This window comes from Felis catus, chromosome D3 (genome assembly GCF_018350175.1).
Source record: "Felis catus isolate Fca126 chromosome D3, F.catus_Fca126_mat1.0, whole genome shotgun sequence".
Lineage (NCBI taxonomy): Eukaryota > Metazoa > Chordata > Mammalia > Carnivora > Felidae > Felis > Felis catus.
The window spans coordinates 44,041,458-44,068,737 of NC_058379.1; the positions used below are offsets into that span (position 1 = coordinate 44,041,458).

General features: G+C 38.2%; 1 protein-coding gene across 5 annotated transcripts in view; it reads left to right on the forward strand.

Moving 5' to 3' along the window:
* The first annotated feature begins 13,098 nt into the window (after positions 1 to 13,098).
* Positions 13,099 to 27,280, forward strand: part of GREB1L (GREB1 like retinoic acid receptor coactivator) — a 287,968-nt gene continuing 273,786 nt past the window's right edge. For 4 of the 5 annotated variants that reach the window (XM_045041743.1, XM_023241804.2, XM_023241808.2 and 1 more), the window contains exon 1: positions 13,153 to 13,236. The gene's annotated coding sequence lies outside the window, so the exon portion shown is untranslated. Of the gene's footprint in view, positions 13,237 to 27,280 lie in introns of all 5 variants that reach the window. The other variant, XM_045041740.1, reaches the window with a different exon arrangement.

Genomic DNA, 27,280 nt, shown 5'->3' on the forward strand with positions numbered 1-27,280 from the left:
CATTAAAAAATATTGAAAAAATGCAAGGATCAAGGATGACTCTGGATTTTTACATGGAATGATATGAGTGCTTTAAGTTCATAGAAAAATAAGCAAAGTGTTATGGCAGCACATACAACAAGCAATTACTTTTGACTGGGATTATCAAGGGAGTGTAGATGAGCATTGAAGGGTAAATATCCTTGGATTCAACAGGCATGTAGGGTGCACAATTTAGAGAGGCCCTCACTCTCAGGGCAGTGGAGATGCAGGGCTGGCACCTGAGTGAGTGTTTCCTTATCTTTTGCACCCTCAGGGCCTTGTTAGCCTCACCCTAGTCCCAGCTCTGGCACTCAAAGAAGAGGTAAGTGAACATTCAGGCTAGAGAAATGTCAGGAGCAAAGAGAGGAGATAGAAGAAGCCTGCAAAGAGATTGCTGCAATTTTCTGGACGAGAAGTTAAGTGTTGGGATTCCAGAGAAGTTTCTAGGCTCTCTATCCTCTCTCACTCCCTCTCTCTTTTTTTGGCAGGCCCCAAGGGCAGCCTTCTTGTCTTTCCGTTTTTTATGTTGCCATTGCCTCCACATCCTTTTGTAATTTTCTTTCACAAGACTAGCTGTAGAGATAAGTCTGCTTTCCATAAATTCCTTCTTCCTCAGATGTCCAAAGGCAAAAACCTGGTCCTTGTTGTTTTTTGGGTTTTGGTGTTTTTTTTTTTTTTCGAGTTTATCATTAATCACTAAAGAATCGAATACACATAGAGATGTTACAAAGTGAAGAAATTCTTAACATCCCAAAATATAAAGTGTTCATACAACTTAATAGCAAAAACACCCACAATCTGATTAAAAAATGAGCAGAGAATCTGAACAGACATTTTCCCAAAGAAGACATACAGATGGCCAGTAGGTACATGAAAAAGTGGTCAACATCACTAATCATCAGGGAAATGCAAATCACAACCACAATGAGATACCACCTCACACATGTCAGAATTGCTGTTATCAGAAAAAGCGCTGACAAATGCTGGCATAGATGTAGAGAAAAGGGAGCCCTCACACACTATCAGTGTAAGGGATTGTAAATTGGTGCAGCCACTATGGAGAATAGTACGGAGGTTCCTCAAAAAATTAAAAATAGAACTACCGTATTACCCAGCGATTCCACTTTTGGGTATTTATCTTAAAAAATGAAAACACCAACTCAAAAAGATACATACACCTCCATGTTCTTTGCAGCATTATTTACAATAGCCAAGGTATGGAAATATTTCAAGTGTCCACTGACAGATGAATAAAGAAAATGTGGTATATATAAACCATGGGATATTATTCAGCCATAAAAAGAATGAAATCTTGCCATCTGTGACAACATGAATGGATTTTGAAAGCATCATGCTAAGTGAAGTAAGTCAGACATAGAAAGAGAAATACTATATGTTCTCACTTACATGTGGAATCTAATCCCAGCCCCCCCCCCCCCCCAAAAAAAAAAACAAGCTCAAGATACAGAGAACAAATTGGTGGTTGCCAGAGGTGGGATGGGGGTAAGGGCAAAATAGGTAAAGGGAATCAAAAGATACACATTTCCAGCTATAAAATAAGTCACAGGGATGTAATATACAGCATGACAACTATAGTAAATAATAATGTATTGCATATTTGAAGGTTGCCAAGAGAGTAGATCTTAAAGGTTCTCATCATAAGAAAAAATAATCTGTAATGATATGTGGTGACAGATATGAACTAAATTTATGTGGTGATCATTTTGCAATATATACAAATGATGAATCATTCTGTTGTACATCTGAAACAAATTTAAGGTCTATCAATTATGCTTCAATTTAAAAAATTGTATTGGCAAAAAAAAGAGAGAGAATATTCGTAAAGTTTTTAACAATTTTAGATATGACTCTGTACCTGAGATGGTCATAGACATGAAGCAGGGAGAAATCCCTGTATTAGCTTGCTCAGGCTGCCACAGATTGGGTAACCACAGATCGGGTAACATAAACAACAGAAATTTATTGTCTCACAGTTCTGCTGGAAATCCAACATCAAAGTGTCAGCATGTTTGGTTCCTTCTAAAAGTTGTTAGGGAAAACCTGTTCCATTCCTCTCTGCTAGCTTCTGGTGGTTTGCTGGCAATTTTTGGTGTTTTTTTGATTTGTAGATGTATTACCCAATCATATATCTTCATATGGTGTTCTCCCTGTGTGCATGTTTGTGTCCATATTTTTCTTTTTTATAAGGAATTCAGTCATATTGAATTAGAACTCTACCCTAATCCAGTCTGAACTCATCCTAACTTAATTGCATCTACAACAATCCTATTTCAAAATAAGGTCACATTCTGAGGTATTGGGGGTTAGGACTTCAACATATGAATTTTTGGAGGACATAATTGAACCCATAAGAACCTCCCTCTGCAATTTTCTTATCCCTGAAGATAGTTCACCAGATGGCCTCTCCTTTAACATATAAGACTTAAGATCCTGTAAGGCTAATTTTGTACTCTTTCTTTTTTTTTTTTTTTTTTTAATTTTTTTTTTCAATGTTTATTTATTTTTGGGACAGAGAGAGACAGAGCATGAACGGGGGAGGGGCAGAGAGAGAGGGAGACACAGAATCGGAAACAGGCTCCAGGCTCTGAGCCATCAACCCAGAGCCCGACGCGGGGCTCGAACTCACGGACCGGACCGCGAGATCGTGACCTGGCTGAAGTCCGACGCTTAACCGACTGCGCCACCCAGGCCCCCCTGTACTCTTTCTTAAAGACAAAGAGAAGCCACTGAAATGTTCTTGGAGGCAGAGTAGACTCTGGAGATAGACTGTCCCAGTTCACATATCTCAGCTACACAACATATTAACAGTAGCACCAGGAAAGAAATCATTTAACTTGTGTCTTAGTTTCCTTTTGTGTAAAATGAGGATAAAAATAGTAGTTACCACACAAGATTATAAGAATGAAATTAGTTAAGGGGCACCAGTGTGGCTCAGTTGGTTAAGTCTCCTACTTTTGATTTCAACTGAGATCATGATCTCACAGTTTGTGAGTTCAAGCCCTGCCTCAGGCTCTGTGCTGATAGTGCGGAGCCTGCTTGGGATTCTCGCTCTCTCCCTCTCTCATAATGAAAAAATAAGTTGATTTGTTTAAAAAAAAGTATGAAATTAGGTAAAACATAAAAAGAGCTTAAAAGAGTGCCTGACATATTGTGAGACTATATAAAAATTGCCATACATATATTATAAACAGGGTAGGAATGTGATCAGATTTTTATTTTTTTATTTAAAAAATGTTTATTTATTTTGAGAGAGAGAAAGAGCACACATGCACACAAATGGGGGATGGGCAGAGAGAGAGAGGGAGAGAGAATCCCACGCAGGCTCTGCACTGTCAGCACAGAGCCTGATGTGGGGCTTGAATTCATGAACCATGAGATCATGACCTGAGCATGAGTCCTGATCATGACCCAATCAAGTGTCCGATGCTTAACTGACTGAGCCACTCAGCCACCCCAAATTTATCTTTATTTAGAAAGATTTTTAAATCATCAAGTAGATTCACTTATCCTTTTATAATTAATTTATAGTTTTTCTATGTTAGGGTCAAAAACTATGGCTCAGCCCTAAGATTTCCATTCTTCAGCATTTGATAAGATTTTCTTTCTGGCTTAGAACATTTTTGTACTGTTAGGTATTTTTGGACTTTATAGAAAAGAATGCATATGCTATGGTTTTAGAGTTCAAAGTTATCTGTATGTACCACATATGTGTTTCGTTGTGTTATCCAAATCTTTTCCTCTCTATTTATTTTTGAGCTATGAGATATGTGAAATTTCTAGAGAAAGGGATTTAAATGTTTAAAATAAATTCTTTTATTCCCATCAGTTTTTTAAAAAAATATTTTGGTACTATGTATTTGCACTTTGGAATTCGTAGATCAGGGTTTGAGATCCATGACCATCTACACTGTATGATATTGAGGACATCTAATCTCTCTAAAGCCTTGTTCAGCATCTGCAAAGCGTAAGTGTTAATTACAGTCACTCCATAGCTTGTGAGGATTACTTGAGAAAATTCTCAGTTAAGTGGCTGGCATAGAGTGAGTGTTCAATAAATATTCACGGGGTGCCTTTGTGGCTCAGTCAGCTAAGCATCCGACTTTGGCTCAAGTCATGATCTCATGGTTTGTGATTTCAAGCCCCACATTGGACTCTGTGCTGACAGCTCAGAGCCTGGAGCCTGCTTTGGATTCTGTGACTCCCTCTCTCTCTGTCCTTCTCCCATTCATGCCTTATCTCTCTCAAAAATAAATAAACATTTTAAAATGTTTTTAAATAAATAAAATTTCACTATTCTTATTGTACCTTTTATCAGAGTAAATTAGTTTTATTGTCCTACTTGATGCTTACTTTTTAATCATGAATTTTACTTTGGTTTTATTTCATTTTGATTTTATTTTTACTTGATTTTATTTTGCTACTTTATATAGCTTCTTTTTGTCTGCATTTTCTTGTAACTTTATTTGCCACCCATTTATTTCCAATCTTTCTGTGTTGTTTTGTTTCAGGTATTGATCATAAGGAGAATAGAGTTAAATTTTCTTTTTTTTTTTTCCACTCAGAGATTTTTGTCTTTCTATAGGAAAATTTAGCCTGCTTGATTTATTGTCATTAATGCTGAGAATGTATTCATACATCTTGTTTTCTTTCTATTATGCTTTATTGTTTTTCCTCTTTACCTGATTTGTGATTTTGGTTAAGTTTTCTTTGTATGTTTTTTCCTTCAAATTATTTGAATGTTTTACAATCAATTGTGGTCATTATCATTAAATTAAAAAAAATTGAACCAATATATACTGTATCTATTCCTTATGCCCCATTCTTCCCCCCAGACATGTTGAGACTTTTAAGAGTTATAATTCTCCTTCCAGGGACCCATATATCCCATATTTGTTGAAATAAACTGGAATTTGAACATGGGAAACTATGTTATGAACTCTGTGTTAATATGTACATTAGATTTTATGAAAGCATTATCAATAATTATTTATATTTTACTGGGTTTTTATTCTCCAGTGTTTTTTATGTATTCTAATTTCCTTTTTATTGGGTCTTTTATTTAATTACAAGCAACATCAAATGCATCATAAAGAAACTTAATAATAAGTAGAATTTTGGCTCATTTAACAGAGTTCTGAGGCAAATTTAAAACACAGTTTGAGGGGCACCTGGGTGGCTCAGTCGGTTGAGCACCCAACACTTGTTTTCAGCCCAGGTCATGATCCCAGGGTCATGAGATGGAGCCCTGTGTTGGTTTCTGAGCTAACAGCACAGAGGCTGCTTGGGATGGTCTCTCTCCCTCTCTCTCTCTCTGTCCCTTTCCTGCTCTTACTCTCTCTTTCAGGATAAATAAATAAATAAAACATTTTAAAAACAACACAGTTTGATGAGGGCTTTAACTATAGTTTTGATTTTCTCAAATCTGTCTTCTTCCTTGTGTTAGCTTCCTTCCTGGCATCAGAATGGTTGCAGCAATTTAGGCTTCACAAAAGCACATCACACAATGAGAAAGGGAGAACCCCCAATCATTAAATAAAGAGTTGCCCTTCACTTTAATTGGAGTACATCAAAACAAACTTTGTGGCAAGAAAATGCCATGTGTACTCATTGGCTTAGACCTATATTATGGTCCATCCCTAATCCAATTACTAGAGCAAGGGGAAGGAAATTATATTGTTCACCAAACGATTACCGAATGCGTGAAGTTTTGCTTGGGAGGTAACTGTACTACAGCTGTGTTTGGAATTCAAACTGATGTGGTGTTCCTTCATAGTCCTTCCTTCATAGTCCTATAAATATGTATATTTTTTATTTGAAAGAGAGAGAGAGAGCAGGGGAGAGGGACAGAGAGAGAGGGAGAGCGAGAATGCCAAGCAGACTCTGCACTGTCAGCTCAGAGCCCAACGCAGGACTCAATCTCACTACCCTGGGATCGTGGCCTGGACTGAAATCAAGAGTTGGACACTCAACCGACTAAGCCACCCAGGCGCCCCATCTTATAAATATTTTTTCTTGTGTTGTTGCAGATGACATGTCAGATGACGATATAATTATTTTTAATGGGAGATCTGAAATACCAGAGAATTTTATTTAACTCTAAAGCAGAAATTTCATAAGGATATGTGTAAGCGTATCAAGTAATCTTGCCCTTTCACACTGAATACACAAATTTATATTTATCTCTGGAAAATGTTCTATTATATAGCATATATATAGTATAAATACTGCCTCTCCATTTTAAAATTGAGATATAATTCACCTACAATAAAATTCATCTTTTAAAAAAGTACAATCCAGGTGGGTGATGGGTATTGAGGAGGGCACCTTTTGGGATGAGCACTGGGTGTTGTATGGAAACCAATTTGACAATAAATTTCATATATTAAAAACAAAAAAGTACAATCCAGTGGTTTTTAGTATTTCACAGGGTTATGCAACCCTCACCACAATCAGCTTAAAAACATTTTCATTGTCCCAAAAGAGAAACACATACCCATTAGCACTTAATTCTCTATTTCTCCCCAAACCTCCTACCCTTAGGTAACCACTAATTTACTTCCTATCTCTGTGGATTTTCCTACTCTAGACACTTCATATAAATGGAATCATACAATATGTCTGGCCTTTTTCACTTAGCATAATCTTTTCAAGGTTCATCCATTTTGGAGCAGGTATCAGTACTTCCTTTTTTAAAAAAGAGAAAAAAGATTGAATAAAATTCCATTGTATAGCTATCCCATCTTGTTTGCCCACTTATGGGTTGATGCACATTTGGGTTGTGTCCACTTTTTAACTGCTATGGATAATGCTGTTATGAACATTTATGTACAAGTTTTTGTGTGAATATATTAAATTCGTTTGTATGTATATCTAGGAGTGGAAATGCTGGGTCATATTATAACTTTAATTTTTTGAGGAACTGCTGAACCATTTTCCACAGTGGTTATTCCATTTTACATTCCTACCAGCAGTGTATAAGGGTTCCAGTTTCTCCACATCTTTGCTAACATTTGTTATTATATGTTTAAAAAAAATTTTAGAGCTTCTTTTTTATTATGGTGAACTATATGTAACATAAAACTTAACCAGTTTTAAGGATATAGTTTTGTATAGTTTTGTGGCATTAAGTACATTCACATTTTTGTGCATCTATCACCATCATCCATCTCCAGGACAATTTTTCATGTCTTACCCTAACCTTAACCCAAATTGTACCCATTACACAATAACTCCCCATCACCTCCCCAACCTTGGCCCCAGCCCAACCACCATTCTACTTTCTGTCTCTATGAATTTGGCTACTCTGGGTACCTCATAAAACTCAAATTATATTCTATTTGTCCTTTGTGACTGGTTTATTTAACCTAGCATGATGACTTCAAGGTTCATCCATGCTGTTGTATGTGTCAGAATTTCCTTCCTTTTTAAAGATGGCTCGCATTCCATTGTTTGTATTCTGTTATTTTTGGTTTGTTTTGTTTTTCTAATGGCCTTTTAATGGGTATAAAGTAATGTCTTATTGTGGTTTTGATTTATATTTCCCTAGTGGCTAATTATGTTGAGCACCTTTTTGTGTGCTTATTAGCCATTTGGCAATCTTCTCTGGAGAAATGTCTGTTCAAATCTTTTGTCCATCTTCCCTTTGATTTAGGTTTTTTTTTTTTTTATTGTTGAGTTGTAAGAGTTCTTTACATATTCTGCAGAGTAGATTTTTTATTTATCAGATCTATGATTTACAAATATTTTTTCCCACATCTGAGTTGTCTTTTCACTGTCTTGATACTGGCCTTTGATGCACAAAAGCTTTTAATTTTATGAATAAACTTATTTAGTTTTCCCTTGTTGCTCATGCTTTTGGTATCTTGTTAGGAAGCCATTTCCTAATCTGGGGGCACCTGGCTGGCTCAGTCAGTAGAGCATGCAACTCTTGATCTCAGGGTTGTGAGTTTGAGCCCCACATTGGCTATAGAGATCACTTAAAAATTAAAAAGAAGAATCCCCCCCCCCAAAAGGAGTCATTGCCTAATCCAATATCAAAGAACTCTATAAACAGACTTTTATAGTTTCAGTTTTTATAGCATATCTAAGATCCATTTTAAGGAATTTTTATATCTGTTGGAAGGCAGATTATTTTGACACCCTTGTTGAAAATCAATTAACCATAGATATATGGGTTCATTTCTCGACTCTCAATTTTTTGGGGGGTAGGGAAAGAGAGAGCATATGATCAGGGGAGGGGGCTGAGGGTGAGAGAGAGAATCTCAAGCAGGCTCCATGCCCCAACCCGGGGCTCTATCCCACAACCCTGAGATCACGACCATGGCAAAAATCAAGTCGTATGCTCAACTGACTGAGCCAACCAGGCACACTCCTAGACTCTTAATTCTCTTCCATTGGTTTATATTTCTGTGTTTATGCCAGTTCCACTCTGTCTTCATTACTGTAGCTTTGTAATGAGATTTGAAATTGGGAAGTGCAGTCTTTAGACCTTAATTAAAAAAAAAATTGTTTTGACAATCCGTGTCCCTTGCATTTCAATACAAATTGTAGGGTCAGCCTGTCAATTTCTATAAAAACAAAACAAGACAAAACAAAACCAGCTGGAATTTTGATAAGGATTGTATTGAATCTGTAGATCAGTTTGGAGTGTATTGCCACCTTAAGAATATTAAGTCTTCAACTCCAACAACACATAATGTTTTTCCATTTATTTAGGTCTTGTTTAGTTTCTTTTAAAGATGTTTTGTAGGGGCGCCTGGGTGGCTCAGTCGGTTAAGTGGCCGACTTTGGCTCAGGTCATGATCTCACGATCCGTGAGTTCGAGCCCTGCGTCGGGCTCTGTGCTGACAGCTCAGAGCCTGGAGCCTGCTTCAGATTCTGTGTCTCCCTCTCTCTGACCCTCCCCTGTTCATGCTCTGTCTCTCGCTGTCTCAAAAATAAATAAAACGTTAAAAAAAATTTAAAAATAAAGATGTTTTGTAGTATATTAGAAAATAGGGATGCCTGGGTGGCTCAATCAGTTAAGCATCTGACATTGTATATTACAATTATATTACTATATATAATAAATAATATGATAAAATATAATTAATATTATAATATAATAAATATTTTATAATAATATAATGAAATAATACTCCATTTTGCTTCTAAAAATTGCAACATATAAATATTGGATGTCCTGGATATATTGTAAAATATTTTTTATCTTTTCTTCCATAATTTCTACTTACTTTATTTACTTATTTAATTTATTTATTTTTGCTCTGCATTCTGGAAGGGTTCTTTGAGATGGTATTATAGTTCATTAATTAAGCTTTTAGCAGTATCTTTTCTTCTATTAACTGCTTCTATAGTCTTTTCAACTAAAATATCCATGTACTTTTTTTTATTTATCAGGACATTCTGGTTCTCAGATGGCTCTATTTTCATGACAACTTGCCCTTATCACTTTTTAAATTTCATTAAGAACATGAATAAGATTCTTCAAAAAAATATTTTCTCCTACTTTCCTGCATTAACTCCATTTTAGTGAGTGATATCTGGTTTAATTTGGCCCTCTTCTTTCAAGTGGTAAATTTTCTCTTTATGATTAGTGATATTTTTTATCTGTTCATATTAATATGTGGAGATCTGGATCATTCAGCATTGGTAAGTGGCACCCAATCTGAAATTAGAGAGACCACTGTTCAATACCTCACGATGAGTCTTAACCTCTGCAGATGGTGGTGCTAGGTTGGAAGTTGGTTTCCTGTCAATCAATTGGCCCTGAGTGGGAAAGTAGTGCTTTCCCTTTCCTCCTAGGAGATAATGGTTGATGGTGCACAGGATGCTGAGCCACCAAGCCTCAAACCTTAAGTTGAGAGAAAAAGGTAGAGGGTGAGGACGGAAGAAAACAAAATATTTAAAACTATGCCCAGGAAAGAACTTTGGGTGTGACTATTGGCACATGGAACTCAATGGAAGCAAATAAATATGAAGTCTACTAAGTGTCTGAGAGAACCGTATGATCAGATAAGCTATAAGCCTGGCCTTAAAAACCTTTAGTTGTAAAAAAAACCTCTCAGGACCCCAAACTTGTACTAGCAGGAAATGGGCTATGAAAATCATGAAGTCTCCAAGGAGGGCATACTTCCCAGTGCCCACTTAAGATATGACCATGAACGAAAATGAACAGGGAAGAGTCTTCCAGAGTGTGGAACAGAGGCTACAGAAATTAAGGCAAAGGGGTGGTCATCCTTAAGAGCAGAGCCAAGACATAATCATAGCCTCCCATTGCTGAGGCACAGGATCTTCACAATAAGCACTTTGGAAGGATTCTATTATTTATAAGGCCCCTGACTGCTGTGAATCTCATATTTTTCACTGAATTTGAATTCTGATGCAGAATATTTATGGAGGAGCATTTGGGAATCGTTGTTATGGGGAAGAGTAGAGGGATTCGCAGCAGTTAACATTTTATAGTTTGCCAGGCACTGTGCATTGTCTCAGTCCACTTAGCTACTCTCTGAGGTATGTACTATTGTGATGTTATTTTACAGACGGGGACACTAAGGTGGAGTCAAGAACTTGGTCAATGTTACATAATGGGTAAGTCTTAGAGCCAGGATTCAGAGTACTCACTCAACCTTATCACATTTTATAATCACAAAAGTCTATTGGGCATGATGAGGAATATATAAACCCAGGAGGGGCTTATATATAAACAAATAAATTCAAGGCAAAGGAATGTATTATCTAATAAAGGAGACATTAAAATGTTTTCAATCTACCAGAAATAGATTAGCATCAGTAACTTTTAACCTTGTTAGGGACTTGTCTGGTTTATTGATGAATCATCAGTTCTACTACACAATCTGGCTTACACTAGGTGCTCAATAAATATTTGTTAAATGAATGAAGAATGAATACCAGAGTCCTATAATATAAATCTAAGGTCCTTGAGCAATTGTCCTTTGCAATTTGTCCTTGAGCAATTGTAAAGGCAAATTTGCCTTTACATCTCCAGAGTCTAGCATGGTTGGCACTAAACAATGGTCCTTGAACTAAATTGAGAGAAAATTGCACTGTGGTTTTACTTGAAGGCTGCTCATTGTTCCCAGTTTCCTTATCTTTAAAGAGGATGGCATCCCCCCTCCCAACTCTACAGACCTTGTGAGGGACTGAGTTTTTCAAAAGATTCTCTGTCACCTGCTTTAACCTTTTGTGAGCTTAGTTTGTATTCACAAGGTCAACTTGAAGTCTCAGGTTTCTACTGTCATTTCCACATGTATGTCTAGTTCTCATGGTGAGTTTGGATTCCTTTTCCATATGTCGAGCTATATTGTTAATCACCTGCATCTTTCTAGGTTGTAGTTATTTAAAAGTCATGCTGACTTCATTTACTAAGCCTATATTGCATGCAAGATCCAGAACTGTGGGTATACAGCAGCGATTGAGAAAGCCATGTCTCCTGCCTTCCTGGCACATGAAAGTGTTTCTATGTGATTTTAAAGGCCGGACAATAGGGATTCGATTGTAAAACAAAACAAAAAGCCATTTCTGCTTCTTATCACCACCAGGAATGCAATGATTTTAAAGGAAATGGCAGTTGAGTGTGTCTTTCCAGTGCAGGAGGGAGAGAAGACAAATTAAACCACAAACAAATCGCTTGCTTTTGCGAGTCATAACTGAACTATGTCTTGAGTTATTTTCTGGTAATTCCAGACTTCTAGTCAATTCCCTCTGGATCGACCAAAAGAGAAAGGGGGGAAACTGCACTTGGGTTCTTTAAAAAAAAAAAAAAAAAAAAACGAAAAAAAAAAAGACAAGCAAACAAAACGTAGACTTAGAGATCTTTTGAGATCTACTTGAATTGAAGCTGTCTTTAAACTATAATTGACAATGGTATAGCAACAATAGACTGATAAACAACCTGCCCCAAGACCAGGCGCTGCTGTAGCTTCCCTATGTCCACCAACATGCTGAGCTACCCAGGGCTATACTTGTCCCCAAGACACTAAAAAGAGATCAACTTTTTTTTTACCTAAACTTTTCCACCACTTCCAGGATGGAGCCGTTTCTTCCAGAGTGTGGGCAATTCAGTAAAGGCGTTTAGTAGCCTATCTCTGGCAACGACAGTTTTTTAAATGGAGCTACATCTCTAGTAACAGGAACCACCAGCTGTGAAAAGTGGAGCTAAATCTGTCACTATCAGCCGAGCATCTCCTGAGAACGTTTGCTCCTGCAGCACGCTTCATGCTCCAGGACCCATTGGATGTGGCTGCGGGTGGGGCGGACTATCCCTCCTGGTCCCTGAGGAGGCTCAGGACTAGCCCCGGCGAGCAGGCAGCCTCCCCCCTGCGCTCGCAGGGTCCGCGGGCCGGAGGGCGGGCTCATTCGGGAGGTGCAAAAGTCGGCTCTGGCCGGGAGCTCCCGGGTTTGTTTGGTTTTGTCCGCGTCCTGCCCCCCGCCCTACCCCCCTTCGTGCAAAAGGCCAAGGGTTTTTGACCCACCATTGCCCAGGCCGAGTTCACACTTAGGGCCCTTTAGCCGCCGTCCTGGGACAGAGAAAGCAATCGCGTAATGAAGCGAGAGCACTCTGTGAATGAACGCGGACTCGGCGAGAAAATAATTTTTCTTCCTGGCTGAGTGCGTCAGCTGCACTTTAGGGGGCGACCCTCTTTCCCAGAAGACCCCCTTACGCCACCACCCTCCACGCCCCACAGTGGCCACAGACATCATTCGTGCCGCGGAGTTTGGAAATGGAGGCGGGAGCACAGGGGACTGAGGAGGGGTGGGGGCGTCCTTGGAGGGGGCGGGGAGGGAAATGTGCTCCGCTACACTCAAGGAGGGCAAGAGAGCCCTAAAGGCCACTCGCGGGCGCGAGGGCTGCAGGAGGCCGAGGGGCGGGGCGGGGTGGGGGGGGGTGGGGGTCCCCGCCGCGGAGGTTCTGGGGAAGCGGGAGGGGCAGCACCTGAGGAATCCGCCTCCGGCCTCGGCGGCCGCCGCCTCGCTCCGCCCCGGGGAACTGAGCGCGCGGCGAGCGCGCCTGCCAGAGAGACGCCAGCCACCGGCGGCGCTAGCACCTCGGAGGAGGGCGGCCGGAGCGAGCGCAGCGCAGCGCTGGGACCCGGACTGGGGGTGGGGAGACCAGCCCCGGCCGAGGCGAGGGCCACCCCCTGGTCCTCTGCCCTAGCGCCCCGCCAGGGCCAGGTGAGCGGCTGCGGGGACTGCGGGGCGCGGGGGCGGGGGGGGGGGGAGGGGGGTGGCGAGAGGTCGCGAGGCGGGCGCGAGCGCACGCCTCTGCCGGGCAGGAGCTGCCCTTTGGCGGGCTGTGGACACCCTGGCTGCGCAGGGAAGCGCTGCCGCTGACTTTTTGTGGAGGACCGGGAAGGCGGAGCGGCGGGTGTGAGCGCCACTGTGTTTGTGTGGCGAGGGCAGGCGCCAGTGGCAGCCCGGGATCCGAACCCCTTCTCCCCGCCGCCTCGCGTCAGCCCGCTGAGGGGACCCAGCCCGTGCGGTCCGCGCTCGGAGGCCGGAGGCCTGTCACCGCGGGCTCTTCTCGCTCCCTTTGTGGCGGGAGCGAGGAAGCCCGAGAGTGGGATGAGAGAGGCTGAGGCGCCGCGGGGAGCGCTGAGGCGGAGGCGGCCGGGGGCGCGCCGCGAACCGGCCTCCCCGCGCCTAAGGGGCGTGTGAGGGGGTCGCCCGGAGGGTGGACTTCGGGCGGGGAGGCGTGGAGGCGACGGGGGGGGCGGCGGGGGGAGGAGGATGGGGAGAGCTCAGCTTGGGGAAGTCGAGAGCGTCCGGCGGTGGCTGCGCGGTTGCTCCGCGTCCACGGGCTGCTTTTCCTCACATCCGATGTCACTTCGTCGCGAGCGCGCGCGCGGCTCCAGCCATCGTTTCCATTTTTCTGTGAGTGCTGGAGGGCCACTCTTAACCCGAATGAGACACAAAGGGTTGTGTTGACAGCTGACCCGGACACGAGTAGACAGCGAGGTGAGGTGTGTGCCCTGGCCTGCGAGGGTGGGGATGAGGCGGCTTGTTAAAGTCCGTCAAGTCCCTCAGTCCGTCTTCCGAGCTGCGTGAAAGAAAGTTATCTGTACAGACCTCGTTCGTGGGGCTTCTGAGGTAAATGGAGCCCACGTGAGGGCCAGAGCGCGATTCATCGGTGCGGGGACAGCTGCTGCCTCCGGCTGAGGTGACCGGGTCCTGCAGAAACTCATTCCATCCCGCTCCTCTCCTGTATGAACGCGACTGTCGCAAGGTCCTTATCCACGCTACCCTAAGCCTCTGTCTCCTGTCCAAAGGATAGAAACCAAATTTCAGTTTCTGCCTTTCACACCTTTACAACCGCTCCCCTCCCCGAAATCTCACTTAAACCTCATTTTAAAACCTAGCCATTTAAATATGGGGAAGAGCTTTTCTGCAAAAAGCTTTAAAATTAAATGCCCCCCCCCCCCTTAAGAAACCTCTCATCCCTCTGTACATTTTCTTATGCTTTGGATCCTGGAATTCCGTTTTGAGTTTTGTGACTGTGCTGGTTCTTTTTCCGTCTGAATATTTCTAGGTGATGCTACAAGTTGCAATGCTGAAATGTTATGTAAAAGAGAAAAATAAAATAATTGTTTCGTTGAAAATACTTAGTAATAGAATTCCATGGATATAGGCATGTGTTTAAAGGAAAATTTTATTTATTTATTTATTTTTATTTTTTTAATATGAAATTTATTGTCAAATTGGTTTCCATACAACACCCAGTGCTCATCCCAAAAGGTGCCCTCCTCAATACCCATCACCCACCCTCTCCTCCCTCCCACCCCCCATCAACCCTCAGTTTGTTCTCAGTTTTTAACAGTCTCTTATGCTTTGGCTCTCTTCCACTCTAACCTCTTTTTTTTTTTTTTTTTTCCTTCCCCTCCCCCATGGGTTCCTGTTAAGTTTCTCAGGATCCACATTAAAGGAAAATTTTAAATGGATATTGAAAAGTAATATGCAGTATGGAAACCAATTTGACAATAAATTTCATATATTGAAAAAAAAAAGAAAAGTAATATGCATAAGGTAAGAACTTCAAACAGTGTAAAGTAAGTCTTCTCTCGCCCACTCCATACTCCCAATGTCCTCCTTCCCAGAGGCAACCACGGTTGTCCAATTTTGTATATTCTTCCGTGAATCTTCTATTAAAATGGAATTACGTTATGGAAATAAAGGCTGAAAAGAAATGGAGTACAAGTAGAGACCAACCTCCGTATCAGTGATGATGACTATGTGATCATCCACTCATGATGACTTTAGAACCGTTTATTTGGGCCACGGCACTTATAGTCGAAGATCAGTTAGAGTGCTAAAAATCTTGAAACATGTACACTGTGGAAAGCAGGACTGTTAAACCATTATCCCTGCCCCTACCCCCCCCCCCTCACTAAATTCTCTACACTGGTTTTTTATAACCTTTTTTGAATTTTTCCCTCCATTTTGGAACTCCTTATGAAGTAAAGGATGAACACTGTAGCTAACTCTGTCCAGTGCAGTGTATTATTAGACATTGAAAAGACATAACTATACACTCCCATTGGCACAATATGAAAACTTAATGGTAAGGGAGAAAGAAATACGGAGGCCAAGTTTAAGACATTTGGTCACATCTAGTTCCAGGCTTGCATTTACCTAAACTAGCTAAATGAAATAACTTTCTTGGAAATGCTTTTTTCCCCCCCCTCCTCAGTTAAATAAATGAAGTGAACTACTTGGTTTCTAAGAGTCCTTCTAATCCAAAATTTTGTGATGAAAATAATAGTTCTGCAGGTGTTCTAAGACTAGCTAAGGATAACCCAGTTGGACCTGTGTGTATTAGACAATAGAGTGACACACAAAAAAAATCCTGATTTGTAGATTCATAAAAAGGAAGTTAGAGGTGTTTAAACTACATTCCTGTTCTTATGAGATTGATATCATTGAGGAACAGCTACTTCACTTTCCCACAAAATGTCTGTTTATGTTACTGATAGAGGCCGAACTCTGCGCTGAATGGGCCTCTGTGTATCACCTTGTATGGCTAAGGAGAGTGAAATTTTTCCCTAAAAATGGTGCCATTTTTAGGGAAATTACTCTTACTAAACTCCTAACTTTTCTTTTTGGCAAGTGGAAATGAAGTTCTTTTACCTACTTCAAAGAAAGCTGACATAATTTAATTAGTAATTCTCAAAAGCATTTAGAATGTGAATATTCTTATAACTATTTTAGTTGTAAGTATTCACTTAGAGGTCGTGTTCTTAACAGGAAACTTTTCTAATCTCTAAAATACCTGCAAACTCTGGGCAAATGATCCCTGATGGGTGCAGGGAGCTGAAGAGTGATTGCAAGGTTATGAGAGTAAAAAAAATTAGTTGATTTTAGTCGCTATATATGATCTCAACTAAGGGGTTTCAAAAGTACACTGTAAATGGTGATTGCAAAAATCGTAGATGTTAAGAAGGAGGTTTCATACTTTAAAGCTTCAGAGTCACCAATAAGGAGTATTATGGAATTATTTTGAATAAGTCTGTAATATGAATACATTATTAGTGAAGTTTTAGGAATGTTTGGGATGGTAAGAATATAAGTTGGAAGAATGAGTTTGTAAGGGTGCTTAGAGTAATCTCGATTGACAAGACTGACAAAAACAAAAGAAAATTAAGTACTAGCAGTGAAGTTCTTCTAAAATGGTAATAGTTTTTGTTTCTTCCAGCTCCCTTCTCAGTCTTGCCATATGAAATATATATTTTTACGGATGTCGTATCATACTATAGTTACATTTCTACCCTGATTTTTTCCATAAACATTTTTTTTACAATTTACTCCTTATTATTTGTAGTAATTCCATAATAGTTTATCCAGTTAAGGTACCATGATTTACTTAGCCCTTCCTCTATTAGGGAATTTTCCAGTCATTAAAAAAATATGATGACTGTCCTTATGAAGGTACCTTTCTTTTTCTTCCCCTTCCCCTCCTTCTTCTCCTTCTTCTTCTTATTTTAACTTCTTTAGGATTATTTTTTTAGAGAGGGAGTAATGGTATTGTAAATAAGTGGGCTCTAAAATTAAAGGTTCTGGATTCAAAAAATAGCCCCATCACTTATTGGCAAAATTGGGCAAGTAGCTTATTTTATTGAAACTTTAGCTTCCTAAGTTATGTAGCATTCTACAGAGTTGTGAAGATAAAAAGCAATAGCATGATGAAAACACAAGTAAATGTTAGCACTTATTTTTAACAGGACATTTCCAGATTCCTGGTAATTTCCAAATTACTTTCCCAAAGGATTTTATAAATGTATACTGTCATTAACAATCTATGTGTGTGCTTATGTTGTAGTAAAACATATATGTTATTGCAACTAATTTGATCAATGTAAAATTGTATCCCTTTGTTTTGATTTGTATTTCTTTGGTCTTGTGCAAAGTTAGAGGTGGTTTTTTTTCAGCAGTATTGCTACAGTTTTCTAAATGGAGTGGTAGACATTTTATGGCCTCAGTCATTTTGAACTAGACTATAAGACAGGCATATAGGACGGGTCAGTTACAACACTAATCAAGTGTCCCAATAGGTTCTTTCAAATTAATAGTACTGTTGTTTGTTTTTTTGTATTTGCCATCTATGTATCAGTATAACTAATTGTTATTAGTTATTATTATTTTAAATCTTAGAAAAGTACCTGTTAAGGTTAGTAATATATCAATTCTACTTAAGTGAAAATGCAGTCCTTTTTTTTTCCCCATTGAAGGGCTGATTTATAATTAGTATTGTGATCACAATTTGGTGGATTTTTATTAGGAATGCTTCTCAAAACTTGGGGAAAAAATCAGAGAGAAAGTTTCACGAGCTCTAATCGTGGTATCTTTTAGCTACAAATGGATAATGAAGTTATTCCCTCTGACTCGAGTTCTTATATAGTCAAGGTAATTTAGACTACACAAAAGCATGCCCTTGTAAATTCTGGAGTTCCAGCAGCCCTGATATTTCTGGCAAACACACACCCAATGTGGATAACAGCAGCTCTTTGTGCTGCTGAGCCCCAGGAGGGCTCCCTATTGTGTACTCTTCCTTCCCTCCCATTCTTGACTGACTGGTGATAGCAACTCCTCCAAGTCCAGATGTGAAGCTCCCACAGCAACTCCTCTCTTTTACCCAACTCTGTATTTACTCTTACTACCTACTCCTTCAGCATATTTGATTTTGTCCTATGATATAGAGAATTCAGTATCTTTTCAAGGTTGTGGTTTCAGATTTTATTTTTCAAATTTTCTGTGCTTTATGAATGTCTTCAACAGTCTTCTGAGTAGAGGCTATAGGCATGATTAACATAGATTAACACATAATCAACACTTGATAAATGTTTGTTGTTGTGAACTATCCTTGTATGGTCTTTTCCCTTCCTGGACATGGTTCTATTTTTATGGTACCAATCTGGAGAAGTAAGTTCCAGTTGTGTCCTGGGTTGCTGTGTTTGCCTGTATTACCCAGGTTAGGAGGTGGGAAACATGTTTGTTCTAGCTCTTTTAATTTCTTATGTGTTTGGGTAAATTCTTAACCCCGTGCCTTACTTTTCTTATGTAAAATGGAACTAACAATGACTGCTCTAATTGTCAACTTTCTGCATAGGATTATTGTGAAGATAAAATGAAATAAGTGTGGACATGTTTTGGGAAAAAAGGATGTACAAATTCATTTTAAAAAGGTTGTTAAAATTACACACAATCACTACACTTCTAGGAGTGTCCACAATTTTGAGAAAACCTCACCTCAATGTAGAGCTGCACTCACAGGTTGGAGTTAGATGAAAATTCTTGGGGCCCAACCCAACCTATTCAATCGGACACTCTGGGGGCAGGACCCACCAATCTGCACTTTAAGAACCTTTCTGGTGCTGAACCACTGCTCTAGGGAGTAAGAAATGTCAACAACCACTAGAAAAGTATTCTTCTGCTAGTTAAATATTAGCTATAAAATGACCCAGAAATATCATAACATTGCTTTCTATGAAATAAGCGTATGAAATGAAATTTAATTATTATGAGTTGCTGTTGCCTTTTAATCGCTCAAAAGTTAACTCAGGGGAATTGTAAACTCAGGTGCCTGTAGGGGTCACGTAGGTAATCTGAGTGAGTGAAGCAGAACACCTGTAAAATAATATGGGCTGATTGGTTCTGGTGGACAAAGAAGTCTGAAGGTGGCAGAATTTCTAAGGCTTCACTGATTTTGCTCTGTGGGAGTATGTGTCACTGTTGCCAGATCATTTCATTTTTCAAGTGGAGCTGAGAATTCATATTTTGTTATGCATTTAAATGTTGGCAAGAAATTTGTAAGAAAGCATATGGATCCAACAAAACAAATTTGGAAGCCAGATAATTTCCAACCTCTGAGTTAATTAACATGGGTGAAAATAATTTGCATTTGAATGAGTATGATGGCAGAAGAAACAGCCCTGTTCAACATTATTAATAAAGAAATGCATGAAACCACACATTTTTAAACTTTCAGATTATAAAGATTCAATAGATCATTAACATCTAGTGTTGGCAATGGGGTAAAGAAATGGTTATTATTATATACTAAGAATGAAGCCAAATACTTACAACTTTTCTGAAAAGCAATTTGGCATCATGGATCAAGACTTTAAATGTCTATCCCTGTCCTGTCCAATATGGTACTTCCTTGTCACATGTGGTTATTTAAGTTTAAATTAATTAACATCATATAAAGCTAAAGCTTTAGTTTCTCAGTTGTGCTAGTCATATTTCAAGTGCTTAATACCAGCATGTAGTTAGTGGCTACCATATTGGACTGTGAAGATAGAAGATTTCCATCATTGGTGAAAATTCTGGTGGACAGCTTTGGTTCAACTCTTTGACCCAGAAATTTCCCTTCTAGGAATTTGTTAGAAAGAAATAATTAGACACATGCACAAAGGAATATAACAAAAGCATCATTATTTATAAGAGTAAAAACTTAGAAACAAATGAAGCATCATGTTTTTATTAAAAATTAGGTTGTAGGGGTTCCTGGGTGGCTCAATTCAGTGTCTGACTCTTGATTTTTGCTTGGGTTGTGATCCCAGGGTTGTGAGATCAAGCCCTACATGGGGCTCTATGCTGGGCATGGAGCCTGCTTGAGATTGTCTCTTTCCCTCTGCTTCTCTCCCCCACTCATGCTTTCTCTCTCTCTAAAATTAATATATATATATATATATATATATATATATATGTATGTCATAGTATATATTCATGATATATTGTAAAGCAAAAAGTATCCTTGTAGACTCATTTTATTTATTAGATACAGATATCTTGGATACATAGAGAGTAGGAGAACAATTTTTCCCTACTGACTGGCATATGTGTAGAATGAAGCTTTCTGTCTTTCAGCCTGCAGCTCTTCTCATACAGTAGAATGGGTTGCCTTTCACTAAAAAATGGGCACAGGCATTATCAGTATCACACAGGTTCCTGTTAGAAATTCAGAATCTCAAATTTTCTTCTGTGCTTAAAAAAAAAAGAAAAAAAAAAAGAAAAGAAATTCAGAATCTCAGGCCCTAGTCCAAGCCTACTGTATCATCAGAATCTCTGGTAGGGCCCAGGAATCTGTATTAACAAGCTGTCCACCTTCTGGTTGTATTTGCCTCCTACTGCTGAAGGTCTCAAGCTTTATTTGTTTTATCTTGGCCAAGTGAAATCTCCTTGAACTCTAAGTACTATTCTAGGTGCTGTGGAAACCACAGAGAAGAAAACTAACGAATATTCCTGCTCTTTTGGCGATCAAACAATAAACAAGAGAATATGAGTAAACTCTGTTGTAGTTTAGATTGCAAGAAGTGCTAGAGAGGGAGATGAAGCAGCAAAGGGGAAGTAGAAAGTGAGATAGGCATTGTGATTCTCTACAAGGTGTCACTGAGAAGTGACACCTGAGTGAAGACCTGAAATCTGTGTGAATCATTGGAAAGTTGAGAGGAAGAGTGTTCTCACCTATTGTGGGAGGGCTAGCTAGGAGGCCAATGCCACTGAAGGGGAGAGGCAAGTGAGGGAGTGAGTAGGGGATTAGGTTAGAGAGGTAATCTAGATTTTTTGACTTTAAAATTCTTTGTTCTCTCTAGTGTACCACACTTCTCAAATTCTTTGGTTAATCAGTTTGTAAAGAGATCAGACGTCCCTAAATTCACTGTTTTTCAGGGCGATCTGTCAACACCTGCCTTATTCGCCTGGGGTGCTTGTTAAATGCGGATTATTGGTCTCTTGACCTAGTGAATAAGAGTTTCTGGGGTGGGACCCTGGAATGTGCATTTTAACAGTCTTCTCAGGTGGTTTTATGGACATAAAAGTATTAGAACCACTCCTCACATTTGTCATCCTGGACATTTAGTTTCTGTAGAACAAGTATGCCTAAAATTATCACTACTGTGACCTCTAATGTCTGTGGAGGTCACTATGTGAAAGAAGATGTAATTGGTATAATGTCTCATTTATTTCCTGCATTTTAAAACCAATTAAACCAACAGTACTTATGCTTATGTCTACAGACATAGAGATTTATGTCTATATCTATATTGGAATATTCAAGGAGACTGTTACCATCATTCTTATCCATCACAGAGGGTGGGTGAACCTTTCTACTTGAAAGTCTGTCTCCCCCTCATCCAGTCTGTTCTGTTTTTTCAAAAGGGCAAATTTAAATTTATTTGATTTTTTTTTTACCATGTCTTCATTTCTCTCTCCTTCTCTTTTAACCTCGTTTCTTCTTCCCTTCTTGAAATCTAACCTTCCTAAGTTAAATACCATTAACATTTTGGTGGCAATTCTTTTATGCATCCCAAAGCATATTTATATATATTCACCAACACAAATAATTTTACATCATGGGATAAATATTCTGTTTTGCAAAAAACTGTAGTCATATCTTTAAAATTTTTTTTTAACATTTATTTATTTTTGAGAGATAGTGAGAGACAGAGCATAAGCTGGGGAGGGGCAGAGAGAGAGAAGGAGACACAGAATCTGAAGCAGGCTGCAGGCTCCGAGCAAGCTGTCAACACAGAGCCTGATGCGGGGCTTGAACCCACAAACTGTAAGATCATGACCTGAGCTCAAGTCGGATGCTCAACCGACTGAGCCACCCAGGCACTGCTGTAGTCTCACACAGTTTTGACTATAGAGTCAGAAAAGCATTCATTTACTTCAGGTTAAACTGAAGAGGGTAGGTCCCTTTAGAGGAGGTACTGTGGCATTATATAGTCTGTGTTTTCCAAAATGTTTAATACAGTGTTGGATGCATGGTGAATACAAAGTATTCACTGATTAATTACACTCTACAGAACTGACAGTCTACATTTTATATTTAATTGGCAATTCTTTGAAAAATCATAACACTGTCTGAAATATTGGATATGGAAGATATATGATAAGAATATTTCCACAATATTCTTCCTCAATTTCACTTGCTGAGAATACACCTGAAAACTCTACATAGATTTCTGACACATATTATGTGAAGATATTCCCTATAAGGTTTAGATTTGCAGCATTTTTTTTAATGGCTGTTTTAAAAAGTGCTCCGATCCCTTGATTATCTAGTGGAACATAAGCTAATCAAACCTCTGGAGCCAAAGCTGATAGAGAAACTTGCTGTTGCAACTGAACTAGAGAATCCCAGGTAGTTGTTCACTCTGATGATTTAGTAATCACTTGAGAATTTTTGGAGCAGAGGTTAACGTCTTGGCATATTAGAGAATGGCTAGACCTATATCTTCACAAGTTGGGGCATCGTGAAAGATCAAAGTAGACTAGTAATATTACTACTAGTAATAGTAATAGAACAGCAGCATTTCACTTAGGACTAATATAGAAATGTTTTACATTCTCTCGTGCATAATTTCACAGGTTGTATTATTCCATGGGTAGATGTGAAAACAAACAACTGCATTTTCTGATAGGCTCATCATGTTATAATACAAAGTCAATCTAATTTCTTATTTAAGAAATAAAATCTCTATTGAACACATAACTATTTTCCTCTGAAACTCTTGATATAGTTTTGACTCTGAGACAGATGATTCATAATTTGATTCCAAAACAGTCACATTTCCAAGATAATGGATCAACACACTAAGCACAATGCCTGGTACAAAATAGACCCTCAGGAAATGTTAGCTTTGTTGTTGTTGTTGTTGTTGTTTTGTTTTTCTCATCAGACTTGCTGAATTGCAGTCCCCCGACTTCATCAGAGAGTAGCAATTTATATTAACTGGTTTGCCTCTCCACTAATATTACCAAGTTCTTTATTTTCTAGAAAAGTTAGACCATGTAAAAACCAACTTTTCTCCTCCATGTTCATATAAATGGAATAATCTAATAACAGGTATGGTATTTTCATAGTGTTTTGGTCGAAGGATGTATAGAAGTTGTTTGATATTGCTATGCATTAAATGGACCATTTGCACAATCTACTGAAGCTATGTTGGAGTCTGGAAGTTAGAGTGTCTGGGTTGTGGTGTTTCAGATATTTTAAATGTTTGAGGTTTTTTGTCATCATAAAAACTCATGAGTCTGTGGTATGCCTTATCTCAACCTCTCCTTCCAGAGCAGGAACTGTGACTGAACAGTGTAATACATGGAGTGGTGGCATATCTGGAATTTCAGAGAGTGTATGTATACATCAGAGAATGTGTGTATGCATAAAACATAGCCTTTAATAAAAAAACAACCATAAAAGTGTTTAAGACTCATATATGCTTCTCTGCTTAGTCCTTTCCTATTATTTAATCATTTAATTTATAGCAGGAATGAAGAATTTGATCCAGTAACTTAATTAATAAAAATTAACGTGCCCTACTTCAGGTACTGTGCACATATAATTTCTAATCCTCACAACAGCCTTCTAAAGTAGACATTGTGATTCTTATTTTTACAGCTAAGAAAACTAAGGCTCAGAAAAGTTTAAGTAAATTTCACAAGAGTGCATAGGTAGTAAGTAGAAAGATCAGAACTCAAACCTAGGGCTGGCTGATTCCACAGCCTTTGTTCTTTCCTCTAAGTCATACTCTTGGGTAAATGTCTTATTACTCAACTAGATTGTAAGATGTGGATGTCAGGAGTTGTACCTTATGTTTTGTATTATCCAGAAAGATAACTTTTGGCAAATGTTGCTGCTCCTGCTGAAGGTGGTGTAGAAGGTGCTAATGGGCATATTAACTCTTTCAGAGCACCAGGGCACCAGTTAGCACCTTATTTTGGAGAAACAGACTGTACCAGGGCTATAGCTTGGTTGGTAAGGAATGTAGTGGGGGGTCAAATCTTGGATGTACTCACAAAATGTGAATGAACACTCCATGAGTGCAAGTAGTTTGTCTCTTTTGCCCACTATTCTGTCTCCACACCTAAAATAAGCACATAATTGTTCCTTAATGAATATTTGGTAATGAATGACTGAGTCAGTGAATGACTTCTGTAGGGACATGTTCCCTTTTTTCCATGGCTGTGGAATCCATTCTTAACTTGAGCCAAACTTCTTTCATACTTAAGCCACTGACTCCAAGGGAGCTGGGAGAAGGGAGGGTAGACAGAATAACATAAGCTTATCACCTCTATTGGAAATACTGAAATGAAGCCCAGGCCCTGTGGAAACTAGGTCAGTAGCATTATCTTTTGCATAAAGGATGCTAACAGGAAAAAAAATAAATCCAGAACAATTCTGTGGCAGAGATGTATGGAGATGAATTTAATTTTCTCTTCTTTTTGAGTTTTACAAAATGATGTCTTTGTAATCCTTCATACATGATCAGTTTATCACTAAATTTACTTATTTACAAGTTACCTACATATTTTAGGTAATATGGGCTTTAAATTTGCCAAGAAGTGGCCTAGTTAATAAAAAATAATTGAAAGCCATTTATTTTCAGGATAATAATACATAATGGAATAGAGTCATGGTTTTAAAAGTCTGGAAAAAATGTTTTGAAAAATGTGATAGATCTCTTGTACTGTATAGATGTTACAATTAATTTTGCTCATTAGATTTCAAATTGATAAGATTTCTAAAATCAAGTAGCATGGGTTTACTTTAGGTACTGTTACAAGGGAGATTACCAGACATCTGTATGGTGTTTACCCTTGGGAAGCTAAAGTTCATGAATTGCAAACAGGCACCATAATTCTATCTTAGAGTAAAGTTTGTGTTTAACCTGTACTGATTTTTTTTTTTAAGGCTTTGAAGTAGTAATTGGCAATAGCAATTATAATATCAAACTTCCTCTCAGTTCATTTGGATAAAAAGTAATTACTGCATCAAATACATTTGTCATTTCCTTAAAAACAATTTTTCTCTTCATAGTTTTCCTAAGCAAAATGTTTATATTCAGAATTCTCCATTGGGCAGGAAATTAACAATGAAAGTCAACTTAATAAGTCTTTATCAAGTACCTATAATTAGAATTGTGATATTAGAGAAAGAGAAAGGAAAATAAAGAACTATCTCTGACCTTAGGGTAGCCAACAATCTAGTTAAAACATAATTATGTGGCTTGTGGTTTTGTAGATTCAGATCTAATTTTGTTTTAGCCGTGTTCCTGAAACCATTACTAATGTAGTAGATTTATATAACATGATATGTAAGTGTGCCATTTGTTCTGTTACCAAATACAAAAATTATGAAAGAATTCAATTGCACTGATATCTAACAGAGATTTAGTATCCGTTAATTTTTTAAATTAGAAACATTTTTAACTTTGTTCGTAAAGGATTGAATGTAAAATTTGAAAGAGTGCTGGCGATGTCAAGGAAATCATGGTGTGAGTCTTAAGTTTGTTAGTGACACTTCATGGACATTAAGGTATCTATAAATAAAACCAAAACTGTGATACATATTTTGTGTGTGTATGAATTTGGTCACTACTCAGCTCATATCTTTTTTTCTTTAGTCTTATAGAGGAGAAACTAATTTTAGTAAATGAGCTCATTTTGGGGTGTTCTTTATATGGTAAATTTAAGGTATAAGAAATTATCATTTAGAGAGACAATGAGTAAAAGCTTATTTTGACCTTCAGTCTATGTTTAAAGCACATTTACAGTTATATGAGATTACTTACTAAATTGATATATTACTATTTTATTAATGCATATAGACTATATTGAGAAATAAACATTTAAAGATCAAAAAGCATTCCCTTATAAATACAAGTCACTCTTTAGAAATTTGGATTCTCATCAGTTTTCATCAATGAAAGGTATGCACACTCTAACTTGGCTCTTGATATATGTGTCTTATTATTATATACAGTAATAAAAAATAAGAGTAATCAGGACTATATTTACCATACTTTTGACTTGAATGGAATTGAATTTTATACCTGAGTTGTGGATACCAGAGAAAGGAAGATATGTATTAAGGAAAGAAAAAAAAATAAAGACTTAAAGGATTACTAGAGCTCCATGCTATCTATAGTAGTTTAGCTTTAAACTCTGTCATTCTTTTATATTAGGGCTTATTAAAGAACAAGATCATAATTTACTATGCTGAATTTTAACTCATTACATTTATCTAGTCATTTATTGTTGTTGATACAGTGTTTGTTTTTATCTTATCTAAAACCTGGTTTTCCAGAAACTTATGTGCATGAGAACTCTGTTCTGTGTTGACTTTTGTTAGTAGTTCTATTTTGATCTCTTTAGATCTGTTCCCTTAACTCTTATATTAAGTTAAATCATTAGCATATAAATCCTATTACAATGATGTGTAAATAAAACAGACTAAAAATAGTTGTGTAGTCACAATTTTCTCTCTCCTAAGAATTAGAGATTTAAATCTCTGAAAACACTAATGTGTGTGGGATGGTTATGATAGTCCAGCTGCCTTTGTGTGTGTTTCATTTAAATGCAAATTTATCTTAGAGACTCTAAAGATGAGCTCAGAAAGTAGAAAATTTTAATTTGAATAGTCATTTTCTTCTTTTTTTCACAAATACTGAAATAAATCCTTATTTTATACTAAAGGAGAAAGCTTGTTAAGCAGCCAAAATTCAACTACCTTACTTTAAAGGTTCTTAATGGATTATTAATTTTTTCACATTAGCAATTTTGCCAAGATTATGTAATTATATTAAAAGAAAATTAATTTAGATGCTGTAAAAGCACAATATAACAACAGTTCAACAATTTCCAGTATGATGCTGAGTTTTATTTTGTAGTCAAGGAAAACAATAGTGTTTTAAAAAGAAATCAGGTTTTTGAAATACAT